This window comes from Camelus dromedarius, chromosome 13 (assembly GCF_036321535.1).
Source record: "Camelus dromedarius isolate mCamDro1 chromosome 13, mCamDro1.pat, whole genome shotgun sequence".
NCBI classification, from domain to species: domain Eukaryota; kingdom Metazoa; phylum Chordata; class Mammalia; order Artiodactyla; family Camelidae; genus Camelus; species Camelus dromedarius.
The window spans coordinates 14,797,360-14,821,753 of NC_087448.1; the positions used below are offsets into that span (position 1 = coordinate 14,797,360).

General features: G+C 36.8%; 1 protein-coding gene and 1 pseudogene across 3 annotated transcripts in view; one reads left to right on the forward strand and one right to left on the reverse strand.

Moving 5' to 3' along the window:
* The window catches only part of GPC5 (glypican 5), a 1,164,489-nt gene that overhangs the window by 421,221 nt on the left and 718,874 nt on the right, over positions 1 to 24,394 (reverse strand). The window lies entirely within an intron of this gene.
* LOC116157326 (small nucleolar RNA SNORA11) lies at positions 5,261 to 5,398 on the forward strand (annotated as a pseudogene).

Consider the following 24,394-nt stretch of genomic DNA (forward strand, 5'->3'; position numbering starts at 1 on the left):
TTTATTACATGGTTCGGGCAAAGCAGAAACTGAGATCTTATTAAAGGAATCTTAACTTCCAGCACAATCAGAAAACAAAACAAAACAAAACAGAACCTCATCTTCTGGAAACAGTAGACTTTAAATACATCATACTGATTTTGTTCTTAACCATTTTCCTCTTGTTTTTCCTAAGTTGCTGTGTCACAAATTATTTGCACATGTCTGAAGTGCAGAAGGTCCTATTCCTTGGGTGAAATTTGGGGGCTGCCCAACATTTAAGTAGAAATGGTACTGGGTAGATGAAGATAAAATCTGTTACTCTTCTCGGCGTGGCTCCTAGGAACTGTAGGGCTATGTTACTCTTTGGGGAGTGGAGAACTGGCGTGGACTTGTGCTTCCATGACCTTGTTGGCTGTGTGTATCAGCAGCTGTGTTGCGATGTTATTTCCCTACTCATATTGGGTTTTTCCCTAGGTTCTTTGGCCAGAAACACTTGGAATTCTCATTCCCGGGACAGAGGGGTGACATGTGACGAGGAAAGCTACTTTTGAGAAAACCAATTTTGAGGAAGACAACTTTGTTTCTCTGAGGTGCTGCCTTGGCATTTCTCAGTGTGATCATCCTCACACATTTAGATAACGGCTCTAGTTGAGAATGCCCAGCTTCAGTTCCCACTTTGTTTTCCTTGGGGCACTTTTCAAATAACCACTTTGAGTTAAGTCCATAAAAAAAATTAGTGACCTCTTCCCCAACCACCTTGTAAGAATAGATGTTTTCTACCCTGTCCTCTATCTCCTGGTCTCCCATGACCTGAGAGAAGACTACCCTCGCCCTGGCTCAGTCATGCCCCTCACTTATGGAATCTGTAGGTAATTGTAAATCTTGAGACTCTGTTTCCTTTGTGTGGGTGTCCTGAAACTGCCCCTTCAGAGAAAACTACCCCATGGGTTTCAGCTACAAGATGAAACCTACAAAGGTTTCACTATTGGTAGATTGTAATTTTATAAATTTGTGCAGACACTACAGAAAACAGTATGAAACTCCTCAAAAAATTAGAACTAGAACTGCCGTATGATTCAGCATTTCCACCTCTGGATATTCAAAGCAAGCCAGAACATTAATTCAAAAAGATATATACACACTAATGTTCATTGCAGCATTACTTACAATATCCCAGATGTGGAAGCCACCAGGTTTCCTTTAATAGATGAATGGACAAAGAAGATGTAGTATATACACAGAGTGGAATATGAATCAGCCATAAAAGATGAAATGAAACCATGCCATCTGCGACAACATGGATTGATACAGAGGGTATTATGCTAATTGAAATAAGTCAGAATGACAGATATTTTATGATTTCACTTATATGTAGAATTTAAAAACAAAAAGAACAAAATGAAAACAGACTCACAGGTACAGAAAACAAATGACTGACAAAAGGGAGAGAGGTAGGGAGGTTCAAATAGGTGAAGGGGATTAAGAGAAACAAAACTCCAGTTATAGGACACCTGAATCTACCATGTTATACATCAACTACATTTCCATATATATATATACATTTTTTTTTTACTTAAAAGTCAAACTCACAGGACCAGAGAATAGAACAGTGGTTGTCAAGGCACGGGGGATGGATGAGGTGGGCAACATGGGAGAAACGGTCAAAGGGTTGAATTGAATTTCCATTATAAGTTCTGATTCTGAAGGATCTAAAGCACAGCATGGTGAATATACTGAATAATATACTGTTGTGCACTTAAGATTTACTCGGAAGGCACATTTCTCTTACTACAGCTGACACTTGAGCAATCTGAGTTCGACCTGTACAGGTTCGATTACATGCGGATTTTTTCCAACAGTAAACACTACAGTGCTACAGGACCCCTGGTTGGTTGAATCCATGAATCTGGACCCACAGATACCCAGGAGCCAAGGTTCTGGAGGGTAGAAGACAAATATACTTGGATTTGCAAATGCTTGGATGGTTGACACCTTTAATCCTTCCGCTGTTCAAGGGTCAACTTTATTTTCTTGCAGTAACCAGTGGTAAGAGGTTTGTTTTTTTTTTCAGCTTCTGAATATTATGTGACATACACAGAGCCTTAGCTGTGCAGAAACTGCTTTTAATATCCTCTCCTGCAACTTTTATTTTGCCCCCACTCAGCAGTATGGTATATACCAATAGCGTTTTCTGCCAGCACATGCATCTTAAGTCCCCTCTAAAGCGGAAGGTGAAGAGATGGGAGATGTCCTAGGAAGAGGAGTAAAAGAAAGGCTTTGACATTCACACCCTTTGCAAAAACCAAAATCTTGTAAATCTAATCTAGTTCCACAAAGGCCAAACTAATCTATAAATAGCAAATCTGATTTTGCCACTATTGTGGTTAAAATCCTTTAATGACTTCCCACTGTTCTTGGGATAAAGAGTAAGGTCCTTTGTCCTTTATATATGGTCACAGTGGTGTGACTGGTTGTCTCTCAATCACCAGACTTGCTCCAATGTCCCAGTCCATGATCTTGGCTTTCTCTAAATTCCAGGGCACCTCCCACTTTTTCTGAGGGCCTTCACACATTCTCTATTCTCAGCCTGGATCACCTCTCCCTTGTCCAACTCACATCTCCACATTTTTTCCACCCATCAAGTCTCACGCAAAGGTTATTTCCTCAAGAAACAACTCACCAACACAAAGACTACACCAAATTTTCCTGTTCCTTCCCTTTCTCTTTTGCATCACATATCATGAGTAATTAAATAATGTAAGGAGTTTTTTTAATGTTTCATTCCTCTAATAAGTAAATCCAGCGAGGGCAGGGGCCATGTATGTCTTCTTCACTGCTTCATCCTTCGTAGCTAAGATAGTTCTATAGCACACGTTACCTGCATTACAAGTATCTTTAACAATGACCTTTCCTTACATTTTTAATTACTATGTGACTATTTTAATAATTTAGGATTACTCTTTATTACTCTTACATGGATCCTCATGAGTGTACATTACATTTATGAATTTACAACTATTTCTGTTTCTTTGGCATTTTCCCATTAAAAAAAAAGGTAAAGATTCACATAAGAAAGGACAACTTAATTTTTATCTCTCTTAATTTTGTTTTTAATTTTAGGCTATTGTAATATTTGAAGCCTGAAAATTTATTGCTACTAAACACAAGAGATATTCATTGAAAAATGGCATGATATGTTCATCTTGGATAATCATCCAAGTACTTGTCCAAACTTTCCCTCAAAAATATTTATTGTTAGTGCTATCTTTATGAATTCACAGATTGGCAGATTCACTATTCCTTCCCTATAACGTGGTAATTTGTATACAACATCCAAGTTCAATGATTTTTATAATGTTTGGTATCTATTTGGAACCTATATATATGAAAGAGAATAGAAAAAATATGACCTTAAAATTTCTTAAATAGAAAGTGAGAGAAAGTGAATGACTTTATAAAACAACTGGGTAAATCAGTCCCTTTCCCTGATATGGCTAGTCCACAGACAACGTTTAAGTTTGAATTTCCCACAGGTCTACTTCCAGGCAGCTTTGCACAGGTGGTTTTGTGAAGGCCATCTAATGCACCCTACCTGGAACGAGATGCAACAGTCCCATTAAAACCATGTTCCTGCTTTCCTCTGATCGAGCCATAGCTCTGGAGTAAACTTTTGGCAAAAATAGGTGTCTCTTTTTTCTGTACCGTAGACTGATATAAATAAGAAGTAGGGGAATATGATGACAGATTCAGCACAAAAGTATTCAGCAATGTTGCTCTCAGGACCCCAGCCTACTAGCGCATAAAACAACAGAAAATCTGCCTCCCTTAAATGTGTGAAAGTTATAAAAGAGAAAAACACCGCTAAATTAAGCGATTTAAGAGAAATGTTATTAAAATATTTGTTAAAATGACTTTTTAAAATTACTAACCCATAAACTAAATGAATGAAATAGATCAAACCAGTGGCCTGAGTTGGTAAGTGTGACAGACACACCTGATTAACTTTGTTTATCTATGAGCACACTTAAACTATAATATGAATCAAAATACAAATATTTAATTAAACATACTAAGTCATGAATTCTTAGTCATATAGCTGAAGTAAGCTTTGGGAGATCACATAATTACGTCCTACTCCAGATTTAGTTATCCATCTTGTGCTTGTAGATTCCCAGTGGGAAAAAATATTTATGTACTGTTTCTTCAATCATTGCAGGACACTGCAGCTCTTATGGTCAGAAAATTGCCCATTTTACCTTCAATTACCTTTTCCTATTATCTCAAAATATATATACTTTTGCAATGTACACAATAAGGTCTATGTTCATTTCATTCTGCTGTGGATGCTAGACTGCTTTCAACAACTACTAAGAAGCTAGTTTATTTTTCCCCCTTTTCATTTCACGAATGTGTTCAGTATTTGCATAATGATTCCTCCTGAAATATGAGAGAATGAATGAGGAATAAATAAATTGCAACCTCCCTGCATAATGACTGTACCTTTAAAGACAAAACGGATCACATGTGGCCATGCACGAATGCATCCAATCTATCAATATTTATTAAGCAGACAGAAAGCCAATTGAACCATAACTTGCTTTGTGCTAAGAAAGAAGAGACACAGAAAGGATATGGGAGGATTATTAAGAAACTGAAGAACCCTTCCCAAAGTCGATACCAGAAGCTCCTACTGAATCTGTTTTTCCAAATCTTTATGTAATTCAATCAGCCATCTACAATGGAAATTAGGAAAGATCACCAAATATGAGATGTTCATGCCATGTCAGAGAACCTCATTGAATTCTTCAAACAAGGATCCTCAGTCTCCATTTGTAAAGATGATCTGCACCTTTCACATACGTTGTGCAAGAAATTTTAGTTATTGTACATTCATGTTTTATTTCCCCAAATGGAATGTGTTCTTTGAGAGCAGCCAGTGCTCTCACGTCTTTTGAGCTCCATAGAAAAGTGTTCAGTACGTGTAAACTAGTAATAGTGAAGAATTAGTGCAGTATATCTGAAACAAGTACATATCAAAACCAAAATGCCACTCCTCAGCATGGCTTCCCCCAGCCTCCCTGATGATAGTAACAGTTATGCTGACTGAACAATCTGTGTGCCAGCCCCAGGGCAAGCTCTTTCCCAGTGTCAGTTATTTAATTCTGACCAACTCTTGAGTTTTTTGGTTTTTTTTTTTAACTTTCACTGTACAAATAAGGAAAACAAAGTCTGCAAGGTTAAATTATTTTAGCCTAGGTTAAAAAATACAATTGCCCTTGGGATGTACTCAGAGCAGAGGGACTAAAGAAACAGCTCCTCTGTTTACAACACACACACCCAACGGCAATCTGGGTTCACTGTGATGAGGGGCACAAAACTTGGGGCCTTCCTACCCTACATGTGTCCCCCTACACATGGCTGCTGGGCAGGAACGGTGGGACAGGGCTCCATACTGGGAGAAAAGCCACAGTATTTACTAGGAGAATTTGCCACCTGGTCCATGCATGGGTGGGCCGTGAGTGGTCTTGTGGACCTGAAGGCTTTGAACCTCTTTTTTCAAGGGAAAAGAGAGACTCCATATGCCATTCTGGAGTAGTGAAGCTTTTTAGAGCAGTGGAAATACTTTGTATGACATTATAATGATGGAGTTCTATGTCATCATGCTTTTGTCCAAACTAAGGTGAACTGTGGACTTGGGTGATTATGACGTGTCAAAGTATGTTCATCCTTAAAGAAAAAGTACCACTCTGGTACATAAAAGTAACGACTATGCGAAAAAAATACAACTGACATTTTTAACAACGTGGGGATTAGGGGCATTGACTCTGCGAAGCTGAAAACCACACATAACATACAATCGGCCCTCTGTATCTGCAGGTCCTCTATATCTGAGGTTCTGCATCCAACCACAGATGGGGTAGTGCTGTAGTATCTACCATCAAAAAAAACATGTGCTTATAAGTGGGCCCTCACTGTCCAACCGCTGTTGCTCAATGGTCAATTGTAACTTGAAATCCGAGGCATCAGACCCTGGTTTTTCTGATTCCACAGACCATCCTTTTAGCCTCAGCACTGTACTTCTTGGACCCCTCAGTCATTACCTTGAGAAAGAACTATACAAACAATATGTTTCAGTAAGAGTTAATGATTTAAAGTAAATTTTCAGCTGTCACTCTCTGCCTAACCATTTAAATGTAGCCCCACACACACTGACAGTATATACTTGTTGCAAATCTTTATCCCTAGATGGTGACAAAAATAGGGGCAAGGCATTTAACTTCACATTAACAGCCTATTTTCTAGTGCACGTGTACACACACACACACACACACCCCATCCTAGAGAGAAGAAAGGCTAAGAGAAGACAGACATCTGGCTAGTCTCCACTAGACCGCCACCCACATGAAGCCTTCTCTTGTCTGAATACATTTTCTCGCCTCTAAGGATCCTTGAAGCTCTCCTGCTGTTTCCAGTTCAGCATGTTCCTATGCATCTCCCTTTGTGCTCCTTTCTCCCCTATTTCTTTCCTTCTTAGACATCTCAAAGTCATGGACTGCTTTTCATTTTCAAGTTTTCTTCCATAGATACTATATCTGAGACTTCCAGGCTAATGGAGCAGGGTGGACGAGGTGGCGAAATAAAAATTCTACTTCTTACCAGTCTCAGGGCTTCACACAGGATCTCACTTAAAAACAAAGTAAAAAATCTGGACTTCCACCTTGGTAGAAAAAAAAGATTCCAAAGTTTTGAGAGACATTGGTCTATTCACACTTCATTAACTTTTTTACTGCTCATTTAGTCTACAGCATCTTGCAATCTAGTTTCCAATCTCACTGCTCAATTGAAACCATCTTTTAAAAATCACAGCTGGACTTAATGGATAAGGCCATTCATTTGCTCTCCTCCTCAGTCCACATACTTTCCCATCTCTCTGTATCACTTTAAATACCAACAGGACCCCCTTTCGAAACAGTCTTCTGAACTTTGCCCTTCTTACGCCATGTGCTACGCCTGTTCCTCTACCCTAAACGCCATTTCCCGAGTCCTTCACGCAATCTCAGGACTTCAGCCACTCTCCATGGGCAGGCTAAAGCTTGGCGGGGCAAGTAGTGGACTAGGAATCTGAAGTCTTGGGGCCAACCAGCGATTTTTGGATCTTCTATCAAATATCATCAAATACATCTCAGACTCCTACACAAAATAGGTGCTTAATAGCTGATTGTGAAGAGAAGAATAAATATAATGAGTGAATATATTCTTAGAAAGAGTATGGACATAAACTTATTGACAGACTTAAAATACTTGCTTTGGAAAGATACTCATTCATGATATTTTTTGAAATGAAATGTAGTTGGTTTTAAAATCTTGACGATTTAGCTTCCTGACCCATGATGCTATTTCCATGATGGTGCTATGCGAAGGGAATAAAATGCAAAGGACCCGGAGATTCAGTCAGCGCAATGTACTGAAGGAAAAGACTAACAGACAGACATCTTACTTTTCGATGTATACGAAAAAACATTTTTGTTGACTGAGTGTCTTAATGTTAGGTTAACTGGGATTTTATCCTCAGATTCTATACATCTCTACCTATGCAAAAAAAAAAATAGATTAATTGGACTCAGATGATGCATGATTTTAATAATTCTCACCTCTTTTCTGAACATATTTTGAGACTCAAATAACCTCTGTTTTGAAAGGATGGTGATACGTGTTTGCCCTTTATGTGACTGAAGGTAGCTTTGGCAGATACAGATCACAATGGTACTTCTTTGGCATGAATAGTTGGATATGAGCAATGAGTAATACAAAGTTATTCTGATAACTACAGTTACATCACTTAACAGAATTTTTTTAAATCTTTGAAAGTAAATTATGTTTAGATATACTCCTTTGAGAAAATGATTATGGCTATATTCATTTCACATCCTTTTAAGGGGCATTAAAATGGATCTCAACTATGGAAAATTGATTTCTGAGATCATGAGCCATATCCTACTGTCAATTCATTTCAGTGTAAGTTCAGTGGGGAAAATAAATCAAAATTTAAAAAGAAGCAAATTAGAGTTACAACACAAATGTATAATCTGTCTTAAAATGTATTTAAAGGAATATCATTAATAAGTTAGAAAAATCATAAGCTTAAATGTGCACATTTAAGATACATACTTGAGAGATTATTTTAAATAATTACCTCTGACCATTCAAAGAATGTGTTGGAGTTAATTCTCTTCACAATACACATTAACTAGAATTACTATAAAGATGGTAAGAATGTCTACCTATTTATTACTTTCCAAAATCTGGGTTCCAAGAAGTAATTTAAGTTGAAAGTAGATGGTTACATCAACCCTATGCATTAAATTTTTGGTAAGCCCAGTACCTGGGGCAAGAGTAAATTCTACAAGATACAAGGTTCAGTGTCTACAGAGATCATGAGGCCATACGTTATTCTTAGTTGGTGTATATTCACTGTATCTCAAGAGTAAATAATAGCATGGAACATATATAGAAGCTAGTAGAGGAACACACCTAGAAGATACCCTAAGACATTTAGAGTCTTCTATTTGCACTTTTTTCATTGTTGTGAAGATATATAAAGTCTTGGTTTCCACCCTCCTCCCTGATTGTCTGTAAAAGTCTGTCTCCATGACGGCAATTCTACCTGGTCATCTAGATTCATATTCCTTACATTTTCAATATTAATTCCAACATTCTTCAAGTGCTGACCTCTCTGTTTGGAATCCAATTATCTGCTTATTCCCGCACCACATGCTTGAATCCTTTGAACTGCTTCAGAACTAGATATTCTGCAGCTGCTTTTAATTTCTGAACGTTGAATTTTATTGGTTATAGTGACTTAACGTCTTTAACAAGTATAATTCTCAAGCATCCTTTATATGGTCACTGGGACTCTACTGCAGTGTTTGCCTTTCTTGAAAAGAAGGATCAAACATGATCCCAATCACTGTTGTCTCCAAACCCCCACAGCTCTGTACTGGATTTTTCCAACCCTCTTCTCTCTAAGACCTGTTCTAACATCTGTATACTTCAAAACTAGGAAAGGAAGAAAAAGAACCAGAGGAAAGAAAGAATAATAATGGAGGGGAAACAAAAAAATAAATAAATAAAAAGCACTGGTTACAAAGGGAAACGATGCAGATGAAGTCTAGATTGTAAGTGGAAAAGGAAGAGTGCATAACAGGAATGGTTTGAAATGGAAAAAAGTAGAAGAATGAGTAGGAGAAACCTACTTCCCAGCACTTTGATCTTCCCCAAGAGCTTTTAGGAGGGAGGGTTTTATTGCAAGGAGAATATTCAAAAGATGAGCCTGAGATCTTAAGGAGATAGTTAATGGGTTTTTTTGTCTAACGGCTGTAATTCTCCAGGGAATAAATATGTTTGGATTAAAAAAATAGAGGTAATAGTCCAAGTGATGTTATTCAGCATAAATAAGCAGTTGGCCAAATTTTATCATAAAATGCTGACAAAATAATGTCATCAACTATTCTCCTCCACCAGAAAAAGTGACACACGTTATCATAATCATGATAAAACTTAACAGAGTTTCTTATATAGAAATGTAGTCATTTTATAGAAATGGATAGTCAACAGAGAACTTACTTATACAAAAGGTAGAATGAAAATAAACACAGTACTCTGTTTAAAACGTGAGTCTTTTGATTCTTGGTTTGTTACTTTCTTTCCTTTAAAGCAAACTACTGTAACAAAATGAGGTTTGCATTTGGGTTATGTCCAAGGGCACCATTCAATTTCATAATTTCCTCTATACTAATTATACTGAGATCATTTAATTCGTGTACATAGAAGCACTTAAAAAAATCTATGTCAACCATTGCAGTACTATGTTCCTTTCCCTATAGGCATTATATTGCCTAACAGTCCTCAAACAATGTAATAGAAAAAATATTAAGTACAACATTAATTAAAGTGCAGAAAATTAGTATCAACATTGTATTTACAATGTTTTAAATGGAAGACTAATGTTTGGAATACTATTTATTGTCCAGGGACCAAAATTCATTATTTATTCATATGTATCTATCTATATGAAAATTCATATAATCTACATCTATAGATTAATACTATATTTATGTCCATATATTATAGATATGTATGATACCACATAGATATTTATGCTTACATAATTATATAAATGTAAAGCTATCTATCTACATATATTTATATCCAAAATTCATGTATATCTCTACATGATAGATCTACTCCACCATTGCATTATATACATTCAACAGCCTGAAGAGTAAGTTAGGATGAATCCATTTACAGTGTAACCACATTCACAGAAATAAAATCTAAGACTCTTGGAACTTTATAAATTTATAGAATACAGAATTGTGGCTTTTTTGATATACAATCCTTAAAACAACCTGATAAAATAGAAAATGTATTACACTCACTTTGGAAATGAATAAACTCACTCATGAGTCAGTTAAGCAGCATATACTAAGCCAGAATGTTAGTAAATGAAGATTCAGAATTTTGTAAGCAACCAAGTTTTCTAAATTTTTTCTTATTACTGTACCGTAATATATTCTAGTGCCTATCTACGTATCAGCATAGTTTACACATTTAACCAGACACAAGACACCTTTGTACAGGTCTCAGCACAGCCAATTCTCCCATTTTCAGCTTCCATCTTTCCAGACCTTTTAAACCCATTCTTGACTTATGTCTAGAAGATGGTTCCATGATCTACCACTCTGGGAAAACTGAAGCCATCAGGAATTAATACTAACTTGGTATGCATAGAAGAACCCATAGTGTCCCGAGTTCCAGTATTTTCTCTAAGACAAAAGAGGCTTTCATTCCAGGTAAGTTTATCTTATTACATGGACTGTTTTTAGTGTACTCGCTCCCTTTCTTTCATGGTAGCTTTTTTCTGCTACGCTACTTCAGTAGAAGAACAGCAGACTTTGTCTTTATTGTCATTGAAACTGTAACAGCAACCCTATTAGTCAGAAATCCATCTCTTCTCCAGTTTCAGCGAAGAGGACCTGGATCTTCACATCAGGACATTGCCCTTGCTGATGCAAATTTTATCTGACAGTAGATTCCCCAGGTGACTCTATTGCAGCTAAAGTTTAATAGCTAAAGCAATAGTTCTTCAACAGAAGAATGAAGAGGAGAGGACTCTATGCTCTAGAGGAATTAAAGAAAATCAGGGAAATTGTTGCAACGTGTCATGGGCGAAGGTCTTCAGTAATCATAGTGCTCTTCCTACGTGGTCTGATTTCCCCACTACTGTCTCATATCCTCTCAAAACAACATTCTAGAATGTAATCCAAAGCTTGCAGTCATCTGCAAGTAAGAAGTGTGCTTCCAAAAAAACCAGTCTTCAGGAAAGACTAAGGAAATTTAGCTTCATGTGGCTTCAAACTCAATTGAATATAGTTTCATTGCTTTGTGAGGGATTAATCAATTGTTTTCAGAAAGAATTTGATTTTAAAAAACAACCCTTCCAGGTATTGTTACAACAAATCTGTTATCACACTATAAAAATCTGGTTCCAGGGTGGGCAAATTAAATGAGGAACACTCCTTGCAGAACATCAATTTCACAGACCAGCTTTTTCACAAGCCTCAGGCTGACTATATAATTTGCATAACATACAAATGATACAACATAATCATATACTAACAGCTTAGAAGTTTCTACAATGTACGCAATACTTAGATAAAAGACCCATATTCTGCCATAAAACCCACTTTAAAACAAGTATTACTAATGATTTCTTAGTAAATTAAATGTGCACATAATTTTAGTTATAAAAGATAAAAACACAAGTGGTCACTTGAATTTTTAAACTGAAATAGTAATCTTTTCACTTTGTTTCAGGTTTCAGAAATAACCAGTTATGGTTAAAGATCATCTTCTGAAAACCAAAAAGACAATCTCTACTTCATAAAAATTTTATGCTATATTTATTAAATATGGTTTTTACTCTCTATGAAAAGTAACTGTTATAAAAGGAATGTGCTGTAATTGGTAGGATTTTTCTCAGAGATTTTAGTACTTTTATTTAAAAGGAAATGTCAATACTGGAAATTGACATTTATAAGTTTGAATGTTAATTACAGTCATTATTCATAGTCACTCCTTTTTTGGAGGTTGGATAATCACCCGAGTGTTTCACCTTTCTTTGAACAGTTAATGAACCAACAAACTTGCTCTTAAGTACATAAGCTGCTACCAAGAGAGTTTCATTACCTCAGAAATTGTTTAAGATAACCCACGGTTTATCATATGGGATGCTTTGACGTTCTCAACTATGGCTTTTAAAATAGATGTTTATAAAGATCCTTGTCATAGGTCGTGGGACAAAGAAAAAATATTGTAGGATATTTTAAGAGTTGGAGTGATATACATCACTTATATTTCAATTTTTTATATTTTCATTAAAAACATTATTTATAATTCCATAACTTAAAACACTAGAAAACAAAAAACATGAAATTGTCACTATCGAAATTAAGAGATTTCCAATTTCAGATTTACAACTTATTTATATCTTCTGTATTATTCAAAAATTTTACTAGAATTTGTTTTAATCAGCAAGTATGCAAAAATAAAGGGATTGTCAAATTAATTATGATTTACACTCATGGGAAAGTGTTATAAGTCAAAATAATGTAATTTAAATACATTACCTCATAGAAATTAGATTGCAATGGAGGCCTAGATTGCTTATCAGGTTATTAACTTTATTTTTATACCAATGGGCAAACACATGTTGCATAATCAGCTACCAATTACTACATACTTTAAGCTTTGATTTAATGAAAGTGTAACAGACACTTCGAAAGTATTATTACCTTAAATTTCACAGTATTATCAGACATATATACTCTAACTGCTACTTTAAGAAATATTTAATATGATTCTGTATCATAGGGTGTGTGTGTACAAGGATCTACGTGGGTACTTTAACCTGGTTTATAGTTCCTGTATTTCTTTTGTAACAATTTAAAAGAAATATAAGGCTCATGGCAATAAAATGTAAGTGGATAACTTATAGGTAGCTTTGAGAACTCTTCTACAGCATCTTTAGTCACCTCATGAGCTTTCTGAAAAGTGTGTCCAGAAGAATGCATTATACTGCTATTTAAAAAATATTAGTAATAAGAGAAAAAGAGAGGAGGGTGATGTTTTTTATATCAGCATCCCTACATCCTTTTTAAGCTGATAAAATTTACAATGGGGAGAGCTCATGGTGAAGCATACTAAGTCTCACAGGTTCACTGATTATTTTTTTGAGATACTATGAAAGGATATTAACAGTTTCTGGTATATAGCAAAATGTTAATTGTTATTAGAGCCATTATTATTAATAAAAGCATTGTGGCATATGTGGTAAAGAAATAGAACATTTTAGTAGGGCTAATTCATACAATTCTGACCTCCATTTCTGTTTTTTGGTTTTTTTTTTTTTACAAAATAAATTATGTTTGAAGAAATAATGGCTGAAAACTTTGCAAATGTTATGAAAGATATCAAGCATTCAGAGATCCACACAAACACATGACACTTGATCCTTGAACTACATGGGTTTGAAATGCACAGGTCCAATTCTACATGGATTTTTTTTTTTTAAATAAATACATACTACAGTACTACACAATCTGTGGTTGAGTTCACGGATGTGGAACCGTAGATATGGAAGGCTGACAGTAAAATTTATATAAGTATTTTCCACCGTGTAAAGGGTTGGCACCCCTAACTTCCAAGTTGTTCAAGAATCAAACGCATCAAACTGTTAGAAGCCAAATCCAAAGAGAAAATCTTGAAAGTGCCAAGAAAGAAGTGATTCACCATGTACAAGGGACTTTAAGTAATACTGACAGCAAATTTATCATCAGAAACTATGGAGATCAGAAGGCAGTAGGCTATTTTATTCAAAATACCAATTCCTCAAGAAGATGAAACAATTAAAACTTATATACAGGAAATAAGAGAGCCTCAAAATATAAGGCATACATTGGCAAAAATTCAAAGATGACACAGACAGTTCTACAGTAATACCCCACCTTCAACAATGGAATGGATGGAGCAGCTAGACAGAAGAGCAAATAATGAAAAAAAGACTTGAAAAGCGCTATAAACCAACTAGTTCTAACTGACCCATACACAACACTCAACACAACAGAGCACACACTCTCCAAGTGTACATGGAACATTCTCCAGAACAGACCATCTGTTTAGGCCATAAAGCAACTGTTGTATTTAAACAAGATTGAATTTATACAAAGTACCTCTACTGACCACAATGAACTGAAGCAGTAAAACTGCAAGAAAACTAGAAAATTCAAAGACATGTGGAAATTAGACAATACACTCCTAAAGAGATAATGGGTGTGTATTGCATTATTAGGGATTCCATGACAGGATTCCAGGACAAAGTACCAGAGACTGGATGACTTAAACAATTTACTTTCTCCCATTTCTGGAGACTAACAGTCTAAGATGATAACAGAATTGGTTTCTTCTGAGGGCCTCTCTGTCTTCACATGACATTCCCTGTATGTGTGTTGGTGCCCTAATATACTCTTATAAGGACACCAGTCATGTTGGATTATAGAACATCCAAAAGATCTCAGTTTATCTTAATTACCTCATTAAAGGCCCAGTCTCTAAACTTAGTATCATCATAAGGTACTGGGGTTATGGACTTCAACATATGAATTTTGGGGAAACACAAAACAGCTCATGATGTCAAGGATGACACAATTAGGAAAATTTGAAAATACTTTGAGATAAAAAAACACGTCATATCAAAACTTCCGGAATGATACAAAAGCAATGCTAAAAAGGAAATCTGCAGCTGTAAATGACTACATTTAAAAAGACAGACCTCACACTGACGATCTAACTTTGTACCTTAAGGAATCAGAAGATGAAGAGTAAACTAATCCCAGAGCAAGCAGAGAGGACACAGAATTTAAAAAGTGCTAAGTCAAAGAATAGGACAACAGGGAATGTATACAAACCAATGCTGGTTCTTTGAAAGCATCAACACAATTGAAGAACCTTTAGTTAGACTGAATAAGAAAAAAAGAACACACAACTAATTAAAATCAGAAATAAAGGTCAGGACACTACTAACCAAATTTACAGAAATTCGAAGGCTTATAAGAAAATACCATCAACAATCATATTGACAATACATTAGATAATCTAGACAAAATGGGTAAATTCTTAGAAACATACAGATCACCAACTCTGGCTCACATACACACAAAACACATGTAATGAATAAGGATATTGAATCAATGATCAACCTACCGACAAAGAAGTCCAGGACTAGGTGGCTTCACTGGTGAATTCTACCAAACTGTTAAATAATTAAAACCAACTCTACTCAACTCAAACTTTTCTAAGAAATACAACACAGGAAATACTTCCTATGACATTCCACAAGGCCAGAATTACACAGATATGAAAGTCAGACATAGACACCACAATAAAAAAAAAAAAAAAGAGCTACAGACCAATATTCTTTATAGAGACAGACACGAAATGTTCCAAATCCTAGAAAACCAAATCCAGCAACACATTTAATAGATTATACACTATGACCAAGGAGGATTTATCCCAGGAATGCAAGGATGTTTCTATTTAAGAAAATAAACCAATGTAGTAGGCACAAAAAAGGCAACTGGGAAAATTCAATACCCTGTCATGACAAACTCACAGCACATCCAATAGTGAAGGACTGAAAGCTCAGTCTCTAAGCTTAGGAACCTGACAAAGATTCCCCCTTTCGCCACCAACACTTAACAGTGCACTTGACGTCCTATCCAGAGTAATCAGACAAAGGAAAATAGATAAAAGGCACCCACAATGGGAAGTAAAAGCATGTTTGCAGATGACATGATTCTTTACATAGAAAAATCTCAATCTACAAAAATGTAATACTTTTATATTTTAAAAATTAGAAGTATAATATTTGCCTTTGTCCATTTTTTGAGAGCGCTAGGATCTTTGGGCTCAATCTAGATAGATGTATCCCGAAATTCCAGTTTATTTCTAAAATAAACATGTGTCATTTTTATTCAGCATCCATTTGTTTATTCTACATGTTATTAGTTTTAATCAAGTAGTATTTAGAGATATACTAAAAATAAGAATATGGGACTGTTTTTAGTGTCTAAATACCATGAAGCTAGAGGTCAGTATTATCTTCTTTGTATCAATATAATTTATGTAACAGATGTTCATAGACGACCTATTGAATGAGTATTTCTTCACATATAGAGAAACAGAGAAAAGGTGTCTGCAATGTCATTTTTATGATCCAAATTTTGCATCTGAGGTAGTTTTTGAACATAAAAATTCTTGACCATTTAATTTTACAGTAGCCAACATTAACTGCAAAAAATAAATAAAACAATAAAATCTTAGCACTGAATTTTCATGTATTCTTAAAGTGTTTTATTAAGTGTTGTTAGCACCAGGAGATGATTAATCATTAACTCACATGTGTTCTGGAACTTGGAGAGATATTTTCAGCATTTGGGCAAAATAATAAGTGATGTATAATATTGTGCTCTTACTGACCATATGCCATCTTAATCTTTGATCATCCTTGAACACAGCTTGCAGCTATAATTAGGCATCAAATAGAAACACAAGTGTGTTTCTTATAAAATAATCCTAGTCTAATTCTTGTTTCTTTAGAACATACAGGAAATAACTTATTTGACCGGTGACACAACTTAAATTTCATTCTGTTTCCCCCCAAGAAATCTCAGCGCAGTCACTGACTTTCCCTTCCTCTCCACTGCCCAAGGACACTCAAGCTGTTAAGTATTTCCAGAGCCATGGTGCATGTCCGTTCTCTACACTCTTGAAAAAATCTAGTGTTGTGAAAAATACAAAACCGAGTTGTGATATTGTTTCTATGCTGTTTATTTTAATAATAAGGGCAAAAGTTGAAACACTGAATCCATCACTCATAGTTGAGACTAATCCCAATGCTGTGTGCACCAGAATGTTTCTTTAGCATTTCCTATACGTTTAATGTAAAGTGAAAAAGACCAATGTTTACTCTTCATATTTTCAGTGTACTGAAATAATGCTGCAAATATACATCTAGTCCGGGTAAGTAAAATTCTACTTGGTCCATCATTTTTAATTATTTTCTGTGAACTCTAAACTAAAATTTTATCACATAATGCTTTCATGTCTACTGAGAAAAGATGTTAACTTATGGCAGTGGTAATAAACATAATCTATAGTGAGTCATTACAAGTCTATTGGATCATTACATCTTAGGATATTTTCTAGTAACATAAAGCCACTAATTTGATGAAATAATTCATAGACCAAAATATAGTGCAAATGTTCCTTGCAATGTGTTCTGAAAACTGGAAGGTATTTGAAATAATGTTAAGTAACAAGAACACAGAATTAGCATCCATGAGTCACATTTTTTTTTTTTTCCTAAAAGCCCAGGAAAATGTAATGGTCAGCTTAAATGTTGAGTTATTTTTTATTGTGATTTCAAATATGAGTAAGTATTGTGGGTTTTTTAAGAATCTTTTAATTGTGGTAACACAATGGCCCCAAAGAAAAATTTTCTTGTCAAAGAATACATTAGCTTTCAAAGGAAAAACTGAGATACCCGATGAAAAATTAGAATTTCAGATGGTCAGAACAGAGCATTATGGCAAAACAAAACATTTTGGAAAAATCAGAATGATTAGGTGCGCTGTAGATCACAAATTATTGCACTTTAATTTTTAAATGAGCTTAGACATCTGTGAAACTTAAACCCCAGGGCCAATGATTTGTGTGGCACTTTGTTACAAAAGGAACAAAGCTTTGACATGCAAATTTCAGCTCTACCTTGCATCAGCCCAGGTAACCTTGCAAACAACCTTCTCACACACACTGGAATCTGAGTGATGCCTCCCATATGGGTCCATTCCTCCCTTTCCCCTTCCCAATCAAGTTGACAGCAATTCTCAGTTCATTTTCTAAACGGACTGATAAAAGCTGTGCTCGGCCTGTACCTGGTATTAACCTCCCTTGTACTATTATTACTCATATTTTTTCCTTTGAGATAAGCAGCTAAATGTAGAAGCTGATCTTTGCATATGGTGGGCTATTACCCCCAAAAAAGAATTGCAAATGTCAACCTATTATTGGGTCATTAATGTCAGGTCATGATATTTCAGAATTTGATGTTTTTAACCTTTACAGACATTAACCCATATACAATACACTTTTGAAAAGAGTTTATTTATCCTTGGAAACAGTGGATGCATGCTCCAGGAATATTGTTCTGTAATATTAGGTGCTGTGTATCCAGCAAGGATTATTAAGTATATTTATGTAATCCCCTCTTCAGCTTAATTTGGTGCTTCCTCTTACAGTAGAGGAATCCAAAAACAAGAGATGAAAGAAATGTTCAGATGTCTGATAGAAGAAACAGGGAGTTAAACAGAATTCGATAGTGTTTTTTTATTATAGAATCACTCCTCGATTCTGACTTACTGTTTAGACAAAATTTGAAGGATGATATTATCTTATTTCATTTATTTTTTCCATTGAAAGTCAAAATTGTTTCCTATTATAAAACACAATGAAGTCAATTCTACTACATGAAGCAGTTTTAGTGTATACCATTAAAGTCATAATCCAAGAGGCTGAGGAAAATCTATGATGAAATCATTTAAGTGGAAGGTTCTATATACAGCTCTGGCAATGCTTTTATTGCTCTGGATACATGTTTGTGTGATGCAGATTCAAAATATGAAAAAAATATAGGACACGTGTATTTTTAAAATATTTAAAGTGCTTTCACTAATTTATTTTTATTTCTATTGTTTTGTCTTCTTCTATCCCTACTTTTTAGCTTAACTGGCTATGTCTTATAAAAAAATATTGGAAACTAATATACAACAGTGATGAGTACGAAAGGAGAAGAATTCAGTCAGAAGAAAAAACATGACTACACTGAAACAAATCTATTATCTTATGTTCAAAGGAAGGGAGTTTCTGCATATTTCTGTAAGGTTGTATCTAGGTAGATCACCTGCTCGTTGAGTGAACCATTCCTTTGGCAGCTATTGTTTTAGTACCTATTATGTGCTAGCACAGTTCCAGGCCCCACTGTGGCGGGCAGACTCTAAGATGGCCTCAATCATGCCTACCTTGTGTAATCTCTCTCTGAGTGTGGATGGACCTATGGCTTGCATCTACCTAACAGAATATGGCAAAGGTGGTGATGAGACAGGGGGGAAGGGAGCAGGGTGCAACCACTAAACGAGTGACACAGCAGTTGAGGATAGGACATAAGCTGGTTAGAACCAACCAGGCCCAAGATGGTGGAGGACGGGACTACCAGTCGAACTTGAACCTCATTATACACTCACTGTAATATATTAGCATGCTAAATGACACACCTACAGGTGCCATGACAGTTGTGAGGCCAACCATAAAAGGCCAAAAAGTGGGCAGTGGCCCAATTCCTGGAAATCCCTGCCCTTTCCCCAACATAGTTGGAATGAACTTCCCACTTGTTGGCATATGAAATTATTGAGCCCATAAAAGCAAAACACACAGGCACCCCTGAGGCCACTCTCACTATCCAAGATGATCCCATCTCATGGGGGCCTCTCCTGCCTTCTGGGATGGCCCACAGTCTGTCTACGATGGGTGTATCTCCCTGAATAAACCTACGTTCACTCTCCTTTGGATGGCACTTGAATTCTTTCCTGCGTGAAGCCAAGGACACAATGAGATGTCCCTTTCATGAGGATGCAACCTCAGAGTGTGACTTCCATCTTGCTAACAAACCCTCTCAAGTTGTCCTCTCAGTTTGCAGGCTTTGATGAAATAAGCAACCTTGGGGGAGAGGCTCACAGGCGAGAACCACAGAGCAACAGAGTGAGGAACCGAAATCTGTCAACAATTATGTGAGCTTGGAAGCCGCTTTTTCCCCATTTTAGCCTTTAATGAGACTCCAGCCCCAACTGACACCTTGATTATGCCTTTGAAGTAGAGGACCTAGTTAAGCTATGGTCAGAGTTCTGACCCACAAAAACTGTGAAGTAATAAATGTGTTTTTTAAAGCTGCTAAATCTCCAGTTATTTGTTATGCAACAATAGGTAACTAATAAACCTAGGGATGCAGTAATGAATAAAGCCATTAATCGTTGCTTTTTCTCAGGGATTTTCTGCAGTGCACGGGGGAGGAGCACGCAGTCTAACACAGCATGATGAAGGCTAGTGGTGAAGAGAAAGTTGATTAAGTCTCAACCATAGGGATACAAATTCAGAATGAACCAGGTCCTCAGGAATGGAGAAGGAGCACCTGAGACCTGAAGGATGGGTATGAGTTCGCCAGGAGAAGTATGTTTGTGTGCACATGGCAAGGGTTGCTGGGGTTGGTCTGACAGAGGACACAGTGGGTGAAAACACACAGATAGGAGAAGGTGAGACAAAGGATGGGCTCATCAACATGTCTGGGATGCTAGAAGGAAGGCCAGGAGTAGTGAGGGATGAAGGTAAAAGATTACACAGAGACCAGATCGTGAAAAGCCATGTGACTCATGTTTACGATATAAAGGCATGTCTATCGTAAAATGTAAAGGGCTGTAAGAACTCATTATATAATTTTGCAGAATTATTACATGTAAGAAGCGTAGCTTCCAAAGTCTTTTCTCATTGCTGATCAAGTATACTTTTCAAATTTTAAAACGTGACTTTAATACCAATATAAAATAAATATGTGGTCAAAGATTAATTGATGAGGGAATACATGTCAAAGCTTATTTAGTAAGAGAGCCAGTAAGAAATTAAAATTGGTTCAAATTGAGGGAATTTTTGATGAGAATCTGAGTTAGATTTATGTTCTCAACGGGATCAAATTATTTGCATCAGCGTAGACGAGAATCTCTTGCTTTGCTATCAGTTTTCTACAAGTTCATCTCTACTCCTGCAGAGTTGTTAAAAAAAAAAAAACTGGTCAGTTAAACATACACCCTCTTATAATCCCTTATATAATCAAGTACCCGCAGGAGGGCCCCCTAGACTATGTGCAGCATCTACTGAAGGTCACACTGTTATCATTTCGCCCATTTGCAGTTGCTGGATACCTTTTTTTAAATTGCACTGCATGTCAGAGAACATTGTCCTCATATTTCCACCTCTGTTTCCTAGGGATTAAATATTGGGGTCACCACCACTGGCCCTGAAACTTGGATTTATTGGTCCTTTTCATTCTGGCATTTAAGTTCACAAAGGAGAATTTTGAACTCCTTTGGCAAATCATTGTATCTCTATTAGAAACCTTTACCATTTTGTACTGTTGCTTAGATTTGCTAAAACCAAGTAACTGTCTTACCAGAGCCTGTCTAGGGAGGTGAGACTTCTTTCATTATTTTGCTTGGAACATCAAATTGCCTTTCTTTTTACACCTGGCTCTCTCTTGTTTTGATATAATGACAGTTGCTAACATTTTCTCTGTCCTAGGAGTTAGGATGAACACGCCTCACCCTTGTAAAAACCTCCTCATATGTAGACGATATTGTTACAATCCTTTTTTTTTTTTTTAAACAAATGAGAAAACTGGGTGCACAAAGAAGTCATTTGCTCAAAGCCACATAGTTAATAAACACTGGGATTGGAGCTGACCAGTCCCACTTTGATTGGTGTAAAATCATCATCCAGTGACCCGTTCAACAGTTACAGGATTCCTTCAACACCTAGGCCTGGGCGCACTGGGGACACTGTGCTAAACAAGATCAATGTTACAGTCCAGGAGACTTTTTGATGTGATTGTAAATTTAAATGAAAGCAAATATTGTGATTAAAAAGAAATCTGAGCATAAGACAAAGCTCTGTTTGTTTTCAAGTCAACTCTCACCATCCAGTTCCCGGGGACTATCACCGGCCTCAGGACCCTGCCAGGTCACCAGGTAGGCTCTTTAATTGTGTTATCACCATGCCAACACCGCTCTGCTCACTCATCTTTGCTTCCTATCTGTATTTTTGCCACAGTCTGGCTTTTTCTTCTCAACTCGGGACCGTGCTGTCTCCAGCATCCTATCAAGGATGTCAGATTGCTTTCTAAAATCTTCTATGGGCTCCCTAGGAAATCTTGTATAGGAATGTGTTTCCTCTGTGTCATACAGATCCTACCCTCTCCAGTTTTCTCTGTAATACATTCTTTTAAGCCCCATGGTGTTGGGTTTCATTACTTTTTCCTATCTTCAATCAGGAGGGACCTATACAACATTGGCATCTGCCCTTGGCTTTGATCAGCGGCCTCATAGGTCTCGGGTCCAGGCTAATTCCCTTCTCGTAGCATAGAGGCACAGCCGACTGTCTGCCCTCCCCAGCGCCGTTCCTCTGGTGAGCCTCTGGTTGTGCAGGGATGAAAACTTCTCTTGCCCCAGTCTGGTCCCTCTGACCAGTTAATGGGATACACAGGAGCTGAGAGGATTGAAAGTCATTATCTTCCCACTGTATTTCTAACAGGCAGATCAGTTCTATTTCATTACTAGATCAAGGCATTTTTTCAGGCAGTTAGGTCGTAGGCAGTGGCTGTGAAGTAGTCCCACGTGCCTCACAGTGGACACACTGCTCTCAGGAATGGAGAGCAGGCTGGCTTCACTCTTGGAGCTTTGTGTTCATGTCACCTCACCTTCATTCCTTCCTTCCTTGGATTCTCATATTTTGGTAAAATCTTGGGGAAAGGTGTATTAAAATCAACTAATCGAACTGCATGTTACAGAAAGTCATTTACTCAAATGTTAACCCTGACCAATTTTGAAACGTATTAATTAATGATTCAGGTGCATTTAGGGATCTCAGATTCAAGTGCCCCACCCTCGCCTTTGCTGGCTCAGCCGTGAACAGAGTTGGCACCCAGGATGGAGAGGGGGTAGGTGTCAAGTAAGACCTGGGAGCCCCCATACAGACTGCCTTCTCTTGCTTTACCACTAGGCTTCGTGTTGCTATTTGAGAATTAACTTACGTATAATCTTGTCCTTAGTAATACTTTTGGTTAATTCTACAGCCATCCTATTACTACCAAGGAAACAGTACCCAGAATGTATGTGTCTGTACCCAATCACATATACTAAGACTTGCTGCGTTCTTGCTCATTTTTGCCATTTCTCTCTCCATCTCTGCCTTCTACCACTCTGTTCCCCCCTCCTGCTCCTTCACGACCCCACCCTGGATTCCCGTCAGCTCAGGGGAACATCACTGAGCCTTACTTTCTTACGAAATTCACTAAATGCTTTTAGAGGATGACAACTTAGAAGGCTTTTTTATTTTATTTATGGCCGGTTGCGTTATATTCCTATGGCATTCTATCTTTGTCATCAGTTTCTTTCTCTCTCAAAAATATGGTTTTAGCAGCTAACTTTATAAACAATGTGTATCACCCAGCTGTATGCTATTCAAGATTGCTCTCTTTGATTCCTGGGAAACATATGTTCCAAGGGAGGTAAGAAGTTAGGGACAAGTCATAAAAGAGCAGGGTTAGAAATAGATTGCCCATCTATCATGATTCCTGTGAAAATATTTTTGCTGGAAGTGATGGGTTGCTCTCATTCTAAATTTAGTTTAAATGTGAAGCCAAACGTGCCTGCACAACAGGTTTTATCTCTCTCCAGAGTGTCACCTTTGGCAAAGCACAGGAGATACAGTCACTCTGGCATTGCTCTGCATGGAAAGATACTTCAACATGGCTCAGAGGCAAAGCAGAGGTCACACTTCTGTCTCACAGCGCTGGGGCTCCAGGAATCTGGGTTCTCAATTGCTTCTATCCTCTGGAAACCACAGTGCACATCAAATGATAGGTGACCTCCCACCAGGTTCCCAGGGTAGACCTCAGAGAGTATGCTTGCCTTCTGAAGGCAAAAAAAAATATATTTTTAAAAAGCAGTATGTTTCCATACATAAGCCAATGGAGCTAAAACAGCTCTTTCATAATTAAATAAAGGCCTAAATTAAAAATTGTATTACATGCATAGTATAGGTCCAGGACTAAGTCAGCGATACAAATGTTCACCTAACATTTTAGAAAAAAATGTATGCTGTATATTTTAAAAAGGAGTTCAGTTTCATGATTTGCTCAGAACAGCATTTAAGTGAAAGGACTGAGTTCAGAATTTTCATGTGATTTTCTATTAAGAAAATCAATGCATAATACCAAAGATATTTGCACATCTTCTTCCAGAGATGTACAATGTACATCCTTGGTTACCATCTAATGAGAAGTAGGGGATGGAGGCCCACGTTTCCTAGCAATACTATGGGAAGATCCACCACATCTCACCAAGTATTAAAATACCATTTTGGTATACTCAACATACTTCGGTCATTATAGTCCAAAGGTTTCATCACTTTCCCA